Below are 18359 nucleotides of genomic sequence, written 5' to 3'. Positions count from 1 at the left end.
AGACCAACAGTTGTGAAAACATGAACAATTAAAAGAGAACAGTAAACAAACAGCTAATAAATATCGTCCATGTGTTATGTAGGCTTTGAAGTCCTCAAGTCCCTACTTTAGTGTAACGTGAACTGTGCGTTTGTGAGTCTAACATTGGTTAAGCATATGAAATAAGCATCAGTATGGTGTATATCAAATCACTTCAACGGAGAGTTTCCACAATAAATATTACCATGGCTAGTGTTTCTCAAGTATTACCATATTTAGTGTTTCTTTTTACCTGAGGAACCCAACTGAAATTCCCACACGTTTTAGAAAGGTGAAAGTGTGATACAAACATGAAGATACCGTCTTGAGACTGAAACATTAAGACTATGAAATATATTGAAAATACTTTTAAAATCTGCAAGCTCTTTAAGCTTAATTCCTTTTTTCCAGTTATATATATATATTTCAGATTATTTTCGAGTATAGATTATTACAAATTAATTCTTTATTAAGAATAAAATAAAGGGCATAAAATTTGGTTAAAAAAGAAAACTATGTACTCATTTGCTTGTATATGCGTAGAATATTTCAGAAAGATACCCCAAAACTAGTAATATGGTTGCCTGTGGAGAGAGCTAGCTGCTGGGGGGAGGCAGATGGGAGGAAGAAATTTCACGATATACCTGTTTGTAATTTTGGAATATTTAATCCATTTGAATGCAGTACTTATTTAAAAAACTTAAAAATGTATAAAATTCCCTCCTCCCAATTCAAGCTTTGAACTAGTATCATCACTCCAGAAGCAAGTTAGGTGATTTTTAGTTGCCTTAAAAAACATCATTACGGGGCTTCCCTGGTGGCGCAGTGGTTGAGTGTCCGCCTGCCGATGCAGCGGACACGGGTTCGTGCCGCGGTTGGGGAGGATCCCACATGCCGCGGAGCGGCTGGTCCCGTGGGCCATGGCCGCTGAGCCTGCGCGTCCGGAGCCTGTGCTCCACAATGGGAGAGGCCACAGCGGTGAGAGGCCCGCGTACCGCAAAAAACAAAAAAACCCCCATCATTACGTATGTTCTGTTTGACGGTTTTTCCTTCATAGAAACTTATGTCAGTGGTGCTGAAAATATGTGCTGCTAAATATTCTGTTTTTTCAGTAATAGAAGTTAACACTTTTAAGAAACATTATTTACGTAAAATGCGAAAAGATTATAAGTAATTTAGAATGTGATCTTTTTTGGTGCAGAAATAAGATCATATTATACATGCTGTTTGCAATTTGCCCTTTTGGCTTAATTTATTGTCATCTTACTATGTTAGGATAAATAGTCTAGCTTGTTATTTTTAACGAGTTTATAGTGTATAGCATGCAGGCACCATATTTAACCATTCCCCTATTGAGCATTTTGGTAGTTTCCACTGTTTCATGAACAATGTTGCTGAGATATTCTCAAGTAACAGCTTTGGGCACTCATGAAAGTATTTCTGTAAGACAGACATCTGGAACTGAAATTGCTGTGTCAATGTGAATGCAAATTTAAAATTGAATAAATAACTTTCCATATCAGCTTGTACCCCTGTCAGCAGTGTATGAGTGGACTTTGCCAATGTGAGTTCTCTCTTTTTTTTTTTTTGTCTTGTCTAACCTTAAAGGTTAAAAAGTGATATCTATTGTTTTAATTTGACTTTCTTGAATTGTGTGGTTAGCATCTTTTAAATGTTTACTAACTCTTCTTCTGTCACCCTGTCTATTCCTCTCATTTGACCATTTTTCTGTGGTGTCCCTCCACTGTTTTAATGATATATAATAGCACCTTTATCTGTCATAGATAGTAGGTGTTAATGTGTTGTGTGTTGCAGTTATTTTCTCTAGTGTTTTGTAGCTTTTGACTATATGTGTATATATTTGGACCATATAAAGTTTTAAATTTTTATGTAGATAAGTTTCAACTTTTTATTTTGGCTTCTTATTTCTTTTCTTCTCCTCTCTTCTTTTCCCCTCCTACTTCTTCATTTGCTATGTTTAAAAGACTTCACCAATCCAACACTGTAAATATATTCTCCCAGGTGTTCTTCTAGCACTTTCATCATTTAATTTTTCATATTTAAATCTTTTTTCCACCTAGAAGTTCTTTTGGTGAAAGGACTGAGGGTTATTTGTAATTAACTGAGCTTTATCTTTCTGCAGATGGTGAGCTAGTTTGTCTAAATATTTTAATACTCTTTCTCCTAACTCGTATGAGATGCCACTCTTATTATGTACTAAATTTACTTAAATTTAATGTCTGGTAGGCCTCTTTCTCCTCATTGCTCCTTCTTTTTACAATTTTCCTGGCATTTTCTAGTATTTTTCTTCTTCCAGATGAGCTTAAGAATGTTTCTGGCAGATTACCCAAAATCCCAACATGATTTTTATTGTCATTACAGTGCTTTTATATATCAGTCAGTTTGGGAAGAACTAGCATGTTTATAATGTTGAATCTTCCTCTCTGTAAACAAGTTATATTGTGCATATAACTGTATATTCATTTTCTTTATTGTGTTTTATGCTTTTTTTAAGTTGAAGTATAGTTGATTTACAATGCTGTGCCAATTGCTGCTGTACAGCAAAGTGCCTCAGTTATACACATAGAGACATTCTTTTTATAATTTTCTTTTCTATTACGGTTTATTGCAGGAGATTGGATACAGTTCCCTGTGCTATACAGTAGGACCTTGTTGTTTATCTGTTCTACACGTAATATTTTGCATTTACCAACCCAAATTCGCCGTCCATCACTCTCCCTCCCCTCTCTTGGCAACCACAAGTCTGATCTCTATGTCTGTGAGTCTGTTTCTGTTTTGTAGATAAGTTTGTGTCATATTTTAGATTCCACATATAAGTGATATCATATGCTATTTGTCTTTCTCTTTCTGACTTACTTCATTTGGTATGATAATCTCTAGTTGTGTCCATGTTGCTGCAAATAGCATTATTTTGTTCTTTTAAGGCTGATAAGTATTCCATTGTATATTATGTACCACGTCTTCTTCATTCATGTGTTGATGGACATTTAGGTTGTTTCCATGTTTTGGCTATTGTGAATAGTGCTGCTATGAACATAGGGGTGCATGTATCTTTTTAAATTATAATTTTGTCTGGGTATATGCCCAGGAGTGAGATTGCTGGATCATATGGTAATTCTATTTTGAGTTTTATAAGGAACCGCCATAATGTTTTCCATAGTGGCTGCACCAACTTACATTCCCACCAACAGTGTGAAAGTGTTCCCTTTTCTCCTCACCCTCTCCAGCATTTGTTATTTGTAGATTTTTTAATGATGGCCGTTCTGACCGATGTTGAGCATCTTTTCATGTGCCTACGAGCCATCTGTAGGTCTTCTTTGGAGAAATGTCTATTAAGGTCTTCTGCCCATTTTTCAATTGGGTTGTTTTTTTGCTGTTGAGTTGTATGAGCTGTTTGTATATTTTGGAGATTAAGCCCTTGTCTGTCTCATCATTTACAAATAGTTTCTCCCATTCTGTAGGTCGTCTTTTTTTTTTTTTTTAATGGCTTCTTTTGCTGTGCAAAAGCTAGTAAGTTTGATTAGGTCCCATTGGTTTATTTTTGTTTTTATTTCTATTGCCTTGGGAGACTGACCTAAGAAAACGTTTGTAAGATTTATGTCAGAGGATGTTTTACCTATGCTCTCTTCTAGGAGTTTTATGGTGTCATGTCTTATGTTTAAGTCTTTAAGCCATTTTGAGTTTATTTTTGTGCATGGTGTGAGGGTGTGTTCTAACTTCATTGGTTTGCATGCAGCTGTCCAACTTTCCCAGCACCACTTGCTGAAGAGACTTTTTCCCACTTTATATTCTTGCCTCCTTTGTTGAAGATTAATTCTTCAACAAAGAATTGTTGACTGTAGGTGTGTGGATTTATTTCTGGGCTCCCTATTCTGTTCCATTGATCCATATCTGTGTTTTTGTACCAATACCAAACTGTTTTTGATTACTGTATGCTTTTTGTTTTAAACCAGGTCCTGATCATTTCTTCTTAAAGATGTTATTAGACATTGTCTTTTTGTTTCTATCACGAATGGTCTCTTTTCTTACCATTATATTTTATTTCAGTGGTGTGCTTTGTAACTCTTGCCAGATTACAAGTATCCATGGAGATAGCTGGAGATGACTGGAGGCATGGTAGGAGCCAATTTCTTAAGGGCTTGAGACTTATGCTAGGAGCTTGAATTTTATCTTGAAAGCTCTTGAGAGATCCTGGAAGATTTTAGGGATGGGGTGATATAACATCTAACAGCTGACTTTTTTGGGAGGAGTGCCTGTCAGGTACTCTCTATAAATGTCATATTTTAATCATATCAACCTTGTTTTACAGATGATTTGATCATATTTACATTTTCGAACAACCATTTGGGTGCTAATGTGGAAGATGGATTCATAGGAAGCTTTTATGATGAGAGATTAGATTAGAATTGGTAAGGCCAGGACTTCCCTGGTGGTCCAGTGGTTAGGACTCCATGCTTCCATTGCAGGGGGCACAGGTTTGATCCCTGGTCGGGGAACTAGGATCCCGCAAGCCGCATAGCATGGCCAAAAACACAAAAACAAAAACAGAAACAAAAAAACCCCAAAACAAAACAAAAAAATAATTGGTAAGGCCTACACAGTAGAAATGGAGAGGGAGGGAAATATAAGTATAGAGGTAGAATCTGCAGGTTGCGTTGACTGGATGCAGAGTTGATGGAGAAGGAGTCATGGCTGACTTCCAGCTTTCTGGCCTGAGCAAGAGGTTGGAGATGTCCTTCCTGAGATGGGGAGACCTGAAAGAGGAGGAAGAGGAAGCTGTGGTGGGGGCAGAGTTGGAGGGGAGGAAAGATGAGTTGAGTTTTGGGTGTGTAGAATTACTGCTATACTTTTTTTCTTTAAAAAGGAAAGAAAAATTTTATTAGAAAGTACAAAATGGAAAGTAAATTCTAGCTAAAATTCTAGTTTAAATGCTTGTATGAATTAATTTAAATTTCTTGCAACGTTTAGTTTTTAATTGACTGTGGGGCCTATTGGGGCTGAAATATATATTTTTTTGAGTGTCACCAATTTGTTCTGGTTCTCCTCTTATCTCTGTGACTACACATTGTCTCAGTCTTTTTTATGAACTGTTCTCCCTTTCAACCCCCAACCCCCAGTTGTTATTTTTTATTTTATTTTTAAAATTTTCTTTATTTTCTTTATTTATTTTTGGCTGCGTTGGGTCTTCGTTGCTGTGTGCGGGCTTTCTCTAGTTGCGGTGAGCAGGGGCTACTTTTGGTTGTGGTGTGCGGGCTTTCCATTGTGGTGGCTTCTTTTCTTGCGGAGCATGGGCTCTAGGCGCCCCCGGTCTTCAGTAGTTGTGGCTTGTGGGCTCAGTAGTTGTGGCTCGTGGGCTCTGGAGCACAGGGTCAGTAGTTGTGGTGCACAGGCTTAATTGCTACGTGGCATGTGGGATTTTCCTGGACCAGGGCTCGAACCTGTGTCCCCTGCATTGGCAGGTGGATTCTTAACCACTGCGCCACCAGGGAAGCCCTGTTATTTTTTACGTAAACTTTTAATTTTAGAATAGTTTTACATTTACAGAAATGTTGCAAGAATAGTACAGAGAGTTCCTGTATACCTGGCACCCAGTTTTCCTTGTTGTCAGCTTCTTAATAAAAATGGTACAGTTGTCACAACTGATGAACTAAAATTGTTACATTATTATTAACAAAAGCCCATTCTTTTTTTAAATTGAGTATAGTTGACATATAATATTATATTAGTTTCAGGTGTACAACAGAATGATTTGATATTTGTATACACTGAAAAATGATCACCACAGTAAGTGTAGTTACCATTCATCACCATACAAAGTTACAATTTTTTTTCCTTTTTAAAGTCCATTCTTTATTCTGATTTCCTTAGTTTTTACTTAATGTCCCTTTTCTGTTCCAGGACCCCATCCAGAATACCACATTACTTTTAGTCATCGTGTCTCTTTAGGCTTTTCTTGACTGTGACAGCTTCTCAGATTTTCCTTATTTTGGATAATCTTGACAGTTTTAAGGAGTACTGGCCAGGTGTTTTGTAGACTGTCCTTCAATATGGGTTTGTCTCATGTTTTTTTCATGGATTGGCTGGGTTTATGGGTTTTGGGGAGAAAGACCACAGAGGTAAAGTGCTAGTTTCATCATATATCCAAGGTACATACTGTGAACATGACTCATCACTGTTGATGTTGACCTTGATCACCTGGCTGAGGTAGCATTTGCCAGATTTCTCCATATTGTGAAGTTACTCTCCCCCCACCCCCGCCACCTTTTTCCATCCTGTATGCTTCAGAAGGAAGTCGTATTCATCTTGATATCATCAGCATGAAGGCATGGTCTGGCACAGAGTAGTGTTTGTTGAACTTAACTGGTTCCCTGTTATTTTGTGAGTCTCACTAAAGTCCTGACAGATAATTTTCTCTGTTTTATCAATATGAAATAAAAATTAATGAATTTGAGTAACTTCCTGAAAGTCACACATTAAGTGGTCAAATTGGAATTTGAGCCCCGTCTTTCTGAATGCAAAGCCTGTGGTCTTTACCATTCTGGCTTCACAGAGACTTGTATTTACTTTGGCCATCTTCCCTAAGTACTTGTAATACAAAAGTGTCTATAGATAATGTGGTTAGATCCTTCGTATATGGAACTTTCATTCTTCTATAATTCATCTTTTCAATTTAAAGTTGTACTTTAGACTTCTTAGCCTTGAAAAGGGGAGACGTCTGTGCCCTGTATTGCTTGATCCAATTCCAATGGAATGTCTTCTTTTTAATTCCCTACAGAATTGTGGAGGGTGGGTTGCCGCAGGGCCATACTGGGAAAATGGATACCAGTTAGGATGCTATTACAGTAGTATGGGACTGGCTATATAATTTGTAAGACTCAGTGCAAAATGAAAACATAGGGTCCCTTGTCAAAAATTATTGAGATGGGAATTCCCTGGCAGTCCAGTGATTAGGTCTTGGTGCTCTCACTGCCAGGGCCCGGGTTCAGTCCCTGGTTGGGGAACTAAGATCCCGGAAGCCGTGCAGCACAGCCAAAAAAAAGATTATTGAGGAATTCGAGACAGTGACAGCAGAGCATTAAACCTAGCATGGGGCTCTTCTAAGCGTGAGACCCTGTGTGACTGCACATCACACAGCCATGAATCTGGCCTTGCCGTAGAAGTAGTAGGCAAAGAGGGCCAATATTAAAGCTGTGGGAGTAGGATTGGAGAATAGTGGTAACGCAAGATATTAAAGAGGTATACCTACAGGGATTGTTGATGATTAGATGTGATAGGTGAGTGGGTGGATAAAATATGGAATGTAAAGTTTCTGATGGGGTAATACTATTCACTGACACAGGAAATCAGAGGACCAGATTAGCTCTGAGGGGAAAATAATGAGTTCAGTTTTCAACATATTAACCGAGTGTGGATATTCAGGCAACACTTGGATATACAAGTATTCATAGAAAAAGAGCAGGAGGATACAATCAGAACTGATAGTACTTACTTATCTCTGATGTTGAGGATCAGGGTGGAGGGTGGCCACTGGGTGGGGACTTTAACCTTTTTTTTTTTTTTTTTTTTTTGCGGTATGTGGGCCTCTCACTGTTGTGGCCTCTCCCGTTGCGGAGCACAGGCTCCGGATGCGCAGGCTCAGCGGCCATGGCTCACGGGCCTAGCCGCTCCGTGGCATGTGGGATCTTCCCAGACCGGGACACGAACCCGTGTCCTCTGCATCAGCAGGCGGACTCTCAACCACTGCGCCACCAGGGAAGCCCAACTTTAACCTTTTAAAGAAAGTATCCATGTATTTCTTGTATAACTGAGAAATATTTTTATTCATGAAAATCAAGTCACAAAGTATTATTGTGTTTGTAAGAGAAATGGATTGAATCTGAAAGCAAAAGTTTGCAAAAGTTTACACTAGTAAAAAGAGAGGCATTTATGAAAGAAATAGATTTGCAGCTGCATATTTTCTGTTGCCAGTAATACCATACACATGATTCAAAATAGGCTGTTAGTTTACTATTCTTTAATTTTTTTGTTGAGCACTCACAATCTATTGGTTGCTTTACAGGGTGTATAATTTAAAAAATGTACATAAAATTTTACTCTTAAGTTGTATCTCTGTATGATCTTAGGAAAATTACCAAGCTAGTCTGAGTATAGTTTCTTTATTGGTAGAGACAAAACTAACTTTACTGGGAATGTGAGAATTAAATAGGATTATAAGTGAAAGTTCTTTGTAAACTCTAAATTTTGTAAATTCATACCCTTTAGCTCTGCAGCCTTCTTAGTGAGCCTCCCATCTCCTTCCCAGTTCATCTCCAACAGCCTACCTTCTCAACTCGTTTTCTCACCACCTCCTGAACATCCCTTGTACTTTTCTGCTTCCTTAACTTTGGTCTCATTCATTTGTGTAATCAACAAGTGTGTATTGAGCATCTCACCCGCCTCGAGGCTTTGTTTAAATATCACCTTCTCAATGAAGCCTACAATGTCTACCCTATTCAAAATCACAATCTGCTCTTCCTCTTTAGCACTCCCAATCCCCCTTAACTTTTTTATATCACTTCACACTCATGACATAACAGATTACTTACCTATTGTCTCTTCCTGCTATACCCTCTTCCCAATAGAAGTAAAATTTCATTTAGATAGAGATTTTTGTCTGTTTTGTTTTATGATGTATCCCAGGCATATAGAACACTGCCTGGTACAGAGTAAGGTACTCAATACAAGTTTATGGAATGAGTGAATGAATGAATATGCATTGTGCCAGACTTTAAGCCAGGCACCAGGTAGATAGTTGTGACGAAGCAGAGATGGTTCCTGCCCTCATGGAACATCCAGCCTAGCACTGTAGTGGTTTTTCTGCCTGCTTGGGCTGCCCTCCTGCAGGAAATGTCAGTGACTAATTTCTGAGTTCAGAGTAGCCTTTCTGCTCAGCAGTGAGCAATTTTCAGATAATTTTGCTTTTAAGTCTTAAAAAAAATTCTGATAGAAAGGAAGAGGGGAGTGGAAATAGCAATGCATTTTCTTTAGTCATTCTAAGTTAAAAGTCAACAATTTTCCCCAATGCAAGGCAGAACAGTATCCTCTTTAAAGCGCCGGGCCTTATAGATTGTTGAAAGAGGTCATGGAGTATAGCTAGTTTACTTTTTCGTTCTTTCTTTCTTTTTAACCTGAAGAAAGATGGTTGTAATTTTTCATGCCATTGAAAATGAAAAGATGTGCAGTAAACATGTTTATTGCTGTCTTTTTGTAAATTGTGAAATGCTTCATCCATGAGATCTTGACCTATTTCTTCAGGTCCTCTATATGCAGTTGGTCAATAGGAGTTTTTATATTGCTAGAACTCTTTTTTAAGAAAAGAGGGGAAAAAAGAGCTCAAATTGAGTGTATTTAAAAATAATCTGCTGACCCAGCACACATAAAACAATGCGTCAGCAGCTATTCTTTCTCTCACTCTGTTCTCATACAGGCAACCACACAATCCATGGACCGTCCAAGGCTGGGGGGCCTACCTGCAAGATGGAATAAAGAATTAAGGAATAACACTGCTGCACAGGTATGCAACTGAACTAAATGATTTTTAATATCCCTTCCACATGGAGACTATTGATCTTGATAATTTAAACTCCCAAATCCTGTTTGCCCTCATTTATTTTAATAATCCAGTTGATAACATTTTGTGTACATATGTCTTCTAAATAACTATTTTAATTCTTCACCTCACTTTGCTATCAAATATCTTCTAACTTAAGTTTGATATTCCACCTTAATTTCTTTATCTGCATGTAAATTCTGATGTAGATATGAATTATTTTTGCCCATGATCTTTTTGTCAGAAAAAAATAGATGAAAGGAAACTCTTGTAGAAGTAGCCTCAATCTATTGTCAAATATTTCTGTGGTGTCCCATGAACCCATGATATGATGTAAAAAATTTACTCTGCCAGATTTTTATTATTGTCTTGCACTAGATAACAACTTAACTTTGTTTAACAATTGTTGCATTGTGAATAAACTCTACAAGATCCTCAACAAAACAAAGAACAATACAAAATAAGAATTCAACTCAAGCAATGACCCCTATGCAAGGTCTCCTCTAATGCTTTTTTTTTTTTTTGCGGTACACGGGCCTCTCACTGTTGTGGCCTCTCCCGTTGCGGAACACTGGCTCCGGATGCGCAGGCTCAGGGGCGATGGCTCACGGGCCCAGCCGCTCCGCGGCATGTGGGATCTTGCCGGTCCGGGGCACGAACCCGTGTCCCCTGCATCAGCAGGCGGACTCTCAACCACTGCGCCACCAGGGAAGCCCTCCTCTAATGCTTTTGACTGATTTATAAGCCCTCTTGTGTGCTAACATTACCCTGTAGATACACTTCTATCATAGCATTTATGTAAATGTATATAATGTATTATAAACATTGATGCCAATGTCTTCTTTTAGAAAGTGTTCATAGACATTTCCAAGGATACAAGAAAAATCTCTGAAACAAAAAAAATCACACACATATACACACACACACACACACACGCTGCCATAAATTAAAAGTGCAGAGAATGAAGAAATAAAAACATGGCTAGAGACAAAATAGAGCCAGGGACAAAGCTAAAAATGCAGATAGGAATGACTTTCACATTTGCTACAGCTGGGCCATGAATTTGTCTCTAAGCTGACAGCCTCATTGGTCCTACAATTCGTGGTGTCCATAGGTAAAAAACAAACCTGTTACTCTGGAGAAGTAAAACTATTCCCAGAATTGAGATCAGATTGGACTGTCTCCCAGGGATGCTTATGAAGAGAACATTGTGTTATAAGAGGAGCAGTGCCCTTGACAGCATCCCTGACAGGGTGTCTAGTTCACAAGGATGCCTCTTAGAGCCTGATGGCAGCACACCAAAAAGGGATTCATGGGCTAAAGCACTTTTTCTGAGGTGGAGCACTCTCAGTGATCATGGCTTCACAACATTTTATTTCTCACACCTAGTACAGTTATTGGCATATAGCAGGTGTCAAAAAGTATTTGTTGAGTGAATGTCAAATGGAGAAGACATAGTTCAAAGGCTCCCTCTAAAAGACCCCGCTGATTACCAAGACCTAACATCCTGCTCCCCAACTCTGCACCCCTTTTTAGCTATCAAGCGATACAGTTATGAAATATTTCTTCTACTGTTGGGGTAAATTGCCATTTCAATTTTAATATTAAACTTATCATGTCTTCTCCAAATATGGGAGTGAGGCTGGGCCATTTGTGTGTGGGTGTACACACTTGCTGGTGGTGGTAGTGGTAGTTTTGGGTCAAGAAGGTACTCATCAAACTGGGAGGTCAGTTTGCTAGTGACCTTCACAGTGCTACTGGCTTAGATCCAGACTCCCACATCCAGGCTGTTCTTCAGAGCAGAGGCAGAGTTGGTGATGGTGCCACATTGGGCCTTTGTCATTGGTCTGTGTGCTGAGCATAAGGAAGACCCAGTAACAAGTCACAGGGGCACTGGCATTAAAAGAGACTCAGCGCTGAGTTAGCAGCTCCTGAGTCAGGGCTCCTTATAGTCCTGTAGGGTGACGGGATTGAGCTGAGCTCACGGGTTGGAGTTCAGTCACTTTAGCTGGCAGAGTTAGAGGCTTGGGTTAGGCCCTGGTATAAGGGTTTTTCTTCCTGGTGTGTGTCACCATCTCTCATTCCTGTCTGTCATCTTCTTGTTGTCATTGACGTTGTAAAGGTGTTTTAGAGCAGGAACGCAGTCTCTCTGTGCAGCTTTCCACCTGCATAATCACAGGGGTGTCTTCATCATGATGAGGGAACTCTTCATCTTCTGGTGTGAAACCTTTCCTTGTTCTTGCTTCAACAGCAATGGCACTGCCAGGCCTAGAACAGGAAACTGGGAGGGGCAGTGCAGTGGCAAACAATATGGGCTCTGGAAGCTGACTCCCTGGGTTTGAATCCTGGCCCCGTGACAAACAAGTTACTTATTCCTTCTGTGCCTCAGTTTCCTCATCTGTAAAAAAAGGATAATAATGGTACCAAGCTCATAGGATTATTGTGAGGACTAAATTTGATGATACATGTAAATTGCTTAGAACAGTGCCTACATGTAGTAAACATTATATAATAATGTTTGCTCATAATAATAATAAAATAACAAGTATTACTGTCCTATTCGAACAGAAGAACTAATATAGCTAGTAAATCAACATAATATTGACTTACTAAAATATTGATTGAGTGCCTGCTATGTGGTAGGGTCTTTTCTAGGTCATTGAAACAATGTTGACCATGATAGACATAACCCTCATGGAGCTTACAGATGAATGGGGCCACAGACGTTAAACTGACAATTACACCAGTATAATTGTACACCGGCATCTCTCTTATTACGGAAGTTGAACCTTGACCCAGGGTTCAGGCATTTTAGTCTTAAGAATTCCAACATACAGTAGAAACAGCACCTCTTATTTTTTTTTAAAAAAAGAGTGTTCTTGTTATCTCATGCTGTATGACAAAATGCCCCCCACATTGGTGGCTTAAAATAACAACAGTAATTTATTTGCTCAAAATTCTGCAATTAGAGCAAGGTTTATCAGAGATAGCTCATGTTTGTTCTGTGTGGTGACTACTGAGATTCCTCAACTAGGGCTGGAGGGTCCATCCAAGCTGGATCACTCACATACTGTCTGTTGGCTGGGAGCTTATCTGGGGCTGTTGACCAGGACCCCAGTATTCCTTCATAGGATCTCTTCATGTGGCTAAGTTGGGCTTCTCACAGCCTGGCAGCTGGGTTCTGAAGAGAAGCACGCCGAAAAGATAGGCCACAATGTGCAAGCACTTATCAAGGCTCTGCTCACATCCTACTTCTTAATATCCCTTTGGCCAAAGCCAGTTCCTTGGCCAAGACCAGAGTCAGTGTGGGAGGGGACTATACAAGGGCAAGAATTCTGAGAGGGGAGAATCAATAGGGTCTAGAAAAGTAATAGACTACCATAGAGAGAAAGACTAAATCTATATTTTCTAAAAAAATTTTTTGTCCTTTTTTCTCCTTAATCACATATGCCATATCCCCTATCTCTGAGACATCAGGGAGAAGTCACATATGTGGGAAGTGAGGTTTCTTCTGTATCAAAAGTCCTTTGGAGAGTGGTTAAAAACTTCTGTTACAGGCCATATAATTTAGGCCAATATTATTCTATGTTAAGTAGATGTTTTACTCATTGAAAGTATGGTGAAGAAAGAAAGTAAATTTAATTAAACTGTGTTAATTTGATATGCAGAGCTGGATCTTTGCTAGTGAAAAGAGTGACAAAGTAGGAGGGTCCCAGGGTTGTCTGAATAGTGTAAAAGTATAGACATACAAATTGGTTGTCAAGAGGAGCCAAACCACGGTCAGGAAAATGCCACTGGGCATCCAGTCTGAAGTATAGTGAGAAAGACAAATGGGAGAAATCGCAGGTAGGTCAGTATCTGAAGGGCACTGACAAGTTCAGGAGAGTAGAAGAGCTCAAAAGTGAGTCTGTGAAAGCTGAGTGTGTGCTGGAACTGAGCTCCCAGCAGTGAAAGTTCCTTAAAGGGAGGGGCTGGGTCTGGCTTGTTGCCTTCTCTGTCCTCAACACCTAGCTCACTGCCAAATACAGAGGAGGCACTCCAAGCGGTTGTTGAATGGATATAGACATTGAGGTTTGAAGAAACTGCAGGTTGTAAACCATTCCCTCTCTTTAAGATCCTGGTGCCATAAAATAATTAGAATGACTCTTTAAAAATTATGTACCCTTTAAAAAATATGTCACTCAGGGCTTCCCTGGTGGCGCAGTGGTTGAGAGTCTGCCTGCTGATGCAGGGGACACGGGTTCGTGTCCCAGTCCGGGAAGATCCCACATGGCGCGTAGCGGCTGGGCCCGTGAGCCATGGCCGCTGAGCCTGTGCGTCCGGAGCCTGTGCTCCGCAGCGGGAGAGGCCACGACAGTGAGAGGCCCGCGTACCGCATTAAAAAAAAAAAAAATGTCACTCTGTGGTGGTTGGAGGTGGCAGGGCTCAAAAAGTCACTCCTCTGATTAAAATCCTTTGATGGCTTCCCTTCCCACCTAGATATCTACATGGCTTCCTTCCTTCTTTCAGGTCTGTACTCAAAAAAAGACCTTCAACAATAAACAAAGTATCCTCATCACTTTCTATCCTGCTTTTTCTTTATAACATTTATCCCCACATGACTCGTATATTTCTTCTTTTTTAAAAAAATTTATTTATTTTTGACTGCGTTGGGTCTTCGTTGCTGCACGTGGGCTTTCTCTAGTTGCGGCGAGAGGGGGCTACTCTTTGTTGCGGTGCACGGGCTTCTCATTGCGGTGGCTTCTCTTGTTGCGGAACACAGGCTCTAGGTGCGCGGGCTTCAGTAGTTGTGGCACGTGGGCTCAGTAGTTGTGGCTTATGGATTCTAGAGGGCAGGCTCAGTAGTTGTGCCACATGGGCTTAGTTACTCTGCGCATGAGGGATCTTCCCGGACCAGGGATTGAACAGTGTCCCGTGCATTGGCAGGCGGATTCTTAACTACCGCGCTACCAGGGAAGTCCCTATCCGTATATTTCTTTTTTATGGCCTGCCTCTCCCCACTAGATTGTAAGCTCCTTGAAAGCAGAAGCTTTGTTTTGTTCACTGTGGTATAGGCCCTGGCACCTAAAACAATGCCTGACATGTAGAAGCTGCTCAAAAATACTTGAATGAATGAAAAAATGTACCAAGCAATGGAAAGCTAGAGCTTCTCTGATTTCATCTGGCTATAGGCCAAGACCCTGGAGAATCTTGGCCTCTAGTGGGATGCAAGTGTCCATGTGGGCTCCTAAATCCATGTCCCTCCTACTTGACCAGAGGGAAGAACTGATCTTGACAGTGCCAGGAGCCCAGGCCCTCCTGTTCTGGAGTTACTGTTAACTCTGTGTAATTGTGAGGTTGAGGGCCTGGATAGTACAGGATTCATATGGTTTGGGAATGGTACCAAGGGCAGCTGCATCAGTCTTTAAGTTAGCTAGAGTACTTTTCCAGCTTCCAACCAGAGAACCTTGACTGAATGGGTTCAATAAATTGAAAGAAACCCCCTGTGTTGGGTATGTGGATAGGCAAGGAAAAAGTGGTAGATAGGATTATGAGGGATAGATAACATCTCATTCAAAAGTAAGACTAAAAGTTACTGAGTTTAGTCAGATTTGTGTTTTGAAATATTTTCTCTAGTTGCATGTAAATGGATTGGAGGGGGCTGGAGTGAATTAGGGAGAAAATAAGGAAGAACATTCCAGAGGAAATAGCATGAACATCAAGGAATGCAATAGAGTATTACAGCTGCGCCAGGGCTTAGCAGGGATAGTTCATCTATCTCTCTAGAGTACTGAGGAGGAGGGGATGGAAGGGTAAGAAATTCAGCATTGCTCATATAAGGCTGGCAATGAAGAGATGATAGAAGGTAAGCAGGATAAGTTAGAATTAGTATGTTTATAAGAAATTTCAGAAGAGCCCACCACAACATCTGCAATTTACACAAATAAGAATTGATGAATTAAAATGAAAGTTCTAACAGGAACCATCAATGGTATGAATGTTAGTCCTTGGGATTACAGTGACGATCCCCTAAACTCTTGCAAAGTTAGATTCTTGAGAGAGTTAAGCTATGAAGTCAACACATAGTGGGAGAGGTTAACTAGTATTGAAAGTAGGAGTTGAAAACAATAAAGTGTAAATTATAGGTGGAAAATTTTAAAGTAAATTGCAGGGTATAGTTTATGGATACATTAGCATGTTTACTCTGTGATGTATAGAACAGAACTTCTCTACTGGTGCGCCAATTATGGGTGTGACTCTAAGAATTTAAAAAGATTATCATTAAAAACTTAATCAGAAATGACATAGCTATTTCACCATGAAACCTAATGTCAAAAAGGTAATATTCACAGAAACATGGTCAATTTTCTCATGAAAAATTTTAAAATATTTTATTTGGATATTTAGCCAGAATCAATGTTATTTTCTCAAATGGTCTATTTTAAATTTTTATCACATATAATTATAAAGAAAATATAATGATTTTTTTAAACCAAGTTCCTCATAGACCTTAAGGTGACCCCAGTATGATTCGCATATATAATTTTATCTTTGTGCCATGACATCAAAAAGTTGGGAAGCAGTAGGAGTTACTAACTTACCTAAAAAAGAGAAATAGAATATCATTAGAAAATATTTAGGGACTTCCCTGGTGGCACAGTGGTTAAGAATACACCTGCCAATGCAGGGGACACGGGTTTGAGCCTTGGTCTGGGAAGATTCCACATGCCGTGGAGCAACTAAGCCCGTGCACCACAACTACTGAGCCTGCGCTCTAGAGCCTGTGAGCCACAACTACTGAGCCCGTGTGCCACAACTACTGAAGCCCGCGTGCCTAGAGCCTGTGCTCTGCAACAAGAGAAGCCACTGCAATGAGAAGCCCACGCACCGCAACAAAGACTAGCCCCTGCTCGCTGCAACTAGAGAAAAGCCCGCACGCAGCAATGAAGACCCAATGCGGCCATAAATAAATAAACAAACAAACAAACAAATTAATTAAAAAAAAAGAAAATATTCAACAGGAGTGTATAGGTTGTATTCCCCCAGAAGCATACACAAGGCAAGGATTTGAGTGCAATTAGTTTGTTTAGGAGATGATAGCAGGAAGGATCAGTAGGGGAGTGGAGAAGTGAGACAGGGATGGGAGGGAAGTAGTACCCGTGGGTTAATGCACAGGTTACCCCTCTAGACAACTGGGGCTGGAGAGCCTCTGGGAGACAGAGTAGTGTATGCTTCAAAGTTGTTTCGCCCCAGGGGTGTGGAAACAAGTTTACCCATTCACTTCTTTACATCATTTTCACTACTGCTCCCAGGAGTGTAAATCCCATCCCTTCTGGCCTGTATGCAGTCAGAGAAGGCTCTTGGGGCCGGAGGAAGCCTTCAGGCAGAGTCGTAGGTACTTGCAGTGAGAAGTTTTTGGATATGTGAAAGATGCAACTACATGTATAGCTCACTAGGTTTTGGTCCTATCCCCACTAAGTGACTTTTGTTATTTGCCATCTGACCTAGGTTGGCCTACAGAGAAGAATATGTCTTGTCTTATCCAGTTGCTACTGCCTCCAAAATAGCTCTTAAATCAGTCCACTTCTGTATTCTTGTCCAGGCTGCCAACATCCTTTGTGCTACATCAGTAAACTCCTAACTGCTCTCAGCCTTTCTGTTCTCATCCTCCCTTCCAATCTGTTCTTCTTCACAGCAGCCACAGTGATCTTCATAAAATGAGAATCAAATAATATCACTCCCTGGCTAACTCTTTAGGGTTTTTTCATTGACTATAGGATGAGCTTACATACAGTTCCTGAATGGTTTACTATCTGACCCTCACTCATATATCACCGTTTTCCTCTTACGAACTACTCTTGAGCTCCATTGGATTTCTGTCATGCCTGAAAGAATATGCTAAAAGCCCTACTGTAGGGCTTTTGTACATGCCCTTTCCTCAGTCTATATTATAGACCTAGAATATTCTTCTACCAAGTCTTGTCTGTTTCATTTTCATCTTTCTGGACTCAGTTTAATTGTCCTTTCCTTAGATAGGTCTTTCTTGACACCCCTCCCCAACCCCTCCCACTCTACCCTCTCTCCTGCAACAAACAAAATTTCCTAGCTATATTTTCTCTCAGAACTCTGTATTTTTCCTTTTGAGAAAATCTCTGAACCAGACCACTGCAGCCTCCCCAGGTTGGTCCTCTGGCTCCAACAGCCTTACCCTTAGACCAGGAGTCTCAAAGTATCAAAGAAAGAAGGGCCTTTAAGGGACGGGACAGATTATGTAAATGAGTGGGTGGAGACAATGGCAACTAGAGAGCACTTGGCAGCCACTCCAGTTCCAGCTGTTTGTTGCCAGAATTTGCTGGATTTCTTTCCCAAGAGACCAAGAATCCTGATTTTCATGCAAGATTTTCTAATTTCTAACTGTTATAATTAAAAAAAAATTACCCCCCCTGAGCAAAATAGCCAAAACAATCTTAGAAAAAGGAAAAAAAAAAAAACAAAGTTGGAGGTCTCACACCTCCTGATTTAAAAAGTTATTATAAAGCTACAGTAATCAAAACAGGGTGGTACTGGACAAATGGAATAGAATAGAAAGCCCAGAAGTAAACCCTTGCATATGTAGTCAAATGATTTTCAACAAGTATTCCAAGACCATTCAATGGAGGCAAGACAGTGTTTTCAACAAATTGTGTTGGGAAAACTGGATATCCACATGCAAAAGGATGATGTTGGATGCTTACTTTATACAATATATTAA

The 18359-nt window shown here is 40.0% G+C and overlaps 1 protein-coding gene across 1 annotated transcript in view; it reads left to right on the top strand.

Annotated features, from left to right (window-relative positions):
• Window positions 1-9560: 9560 nt before the first annotated feature.
• APTX (aprataxin) overlaps window positions 9561-18359 on the top strand; it is a 70978-nt gene continuing 62179 nt past the window's right edge. Inside the window, exon 1 of the mRNA XM_060301032.2 lies at window positions 9561-9592. The gene's annotated coding sequence lies outside the window, so the exon portion shown is untranslated. The remainder of the gene's footprint in view (window positions 9593-18359) is intronic.

The sequence above is a fragment of the Globicephala melas genome, chromosome 6 (genome assembly GCF_963455315.2).
Source record: "Globicephala melas chromosome 6, mGloMel1.2, whole genome shotgun sequence".
In the NCBI taxonomy this organism is placed as follows: domain Eukaryota; kingdom Metazoa; phylum Chordata; class Mammalia; order Artiodactyla; family Delphinidae; genus Globicephala; species Globicephala melas.
This window is presented reverse-complemented; position numbering and strand designations above follow the sequence as displayed.